Here is a 621-nt window from a genome sequence, read left to right as displayed (position 1 = left end):
GAGTGTGATGGAGAGATTGATATAATGAGGCCAAAGAGGATAGGTGTCATTTATCTAGGTTGCAGCTGTTATACATAAATAAAATATAGAAATTTAAAATAATATATTAAAAAATATATATTTTATACAATTGAGAATTTTATTCAGCAAGGGTGCATTAAATTGATCAAAAGTGACAGTAGATATTTATGTTATTTAAAATATTTCCATTTCAAATAAATGCTGCTCTTTTGAACTTTCCATTCATTAAAGAATTCTGAAAAACATTTATCACAATTTTCACAAAAATATTAAGCAGCACAAAACTGTTTTTAACATTTATATTAATAAGAAATGTTGCTTGTGCAAAAAATCCATATAAAATTTTAATTCATGCTAAAATTAATTAGTAAGCTGCTAAAAATTCAGCTTTTACATTAAAATATAAAAAGGAAACTGTAATTTAACAATATTATTTCTCAATAGTACTGTTTTACTGTATTTTAAGTCAAATAAATGCAGGCCTGCTGAAAAAATAAAAAATAAAAATTGTACCAACCCCAAATTTATGTTGTGTATTATGTTGTGTATGTATTTATATACGTATATAAATATACTGTAAATATATATATATATAGCCTA

The 621-nt window shown here is 23.2% G+C and overlaps 1 protein-coding gene across 1 annotated transcript in view; it reads right to left on the bottom strand.

The window, feature by feature from the left end:
• Positions 1 to 621, bottom strand: part of igdcc4 (immunoglobulin superfamily, DCC subclass, member 4) — a 96,152-nt gene that overhangs the window by 27,352 nt on the left and 68,179 nt on the right. The window lies entirely within an intron of this gene.

The sequence above is a fragment of the Sinocyclocheilus grahami genome, unplaced genomic scaffold, assembly GCF_001515645.1.
Source record: "Sinocyclocheilus grahami isolate Dianchi unplaced genomic scaffold, SAMN03320097.WGS_v1.1 scaffold196.1, whole genome shotgun sequence".
In the NCBI taxonomy this organism is placed as follows: domain Eukaryota; kingdom Metazoa; phylum Chordata; class Actinopteri; order Cypriniformes; family Cyprinidae; genus Sinocyclocheilus; species Sinocyclocheilus grahami.
Note: the sequence above shows the minus strand (reverse complement) of the source record. Positions and strands in the feature narration are given on the sequence as shown.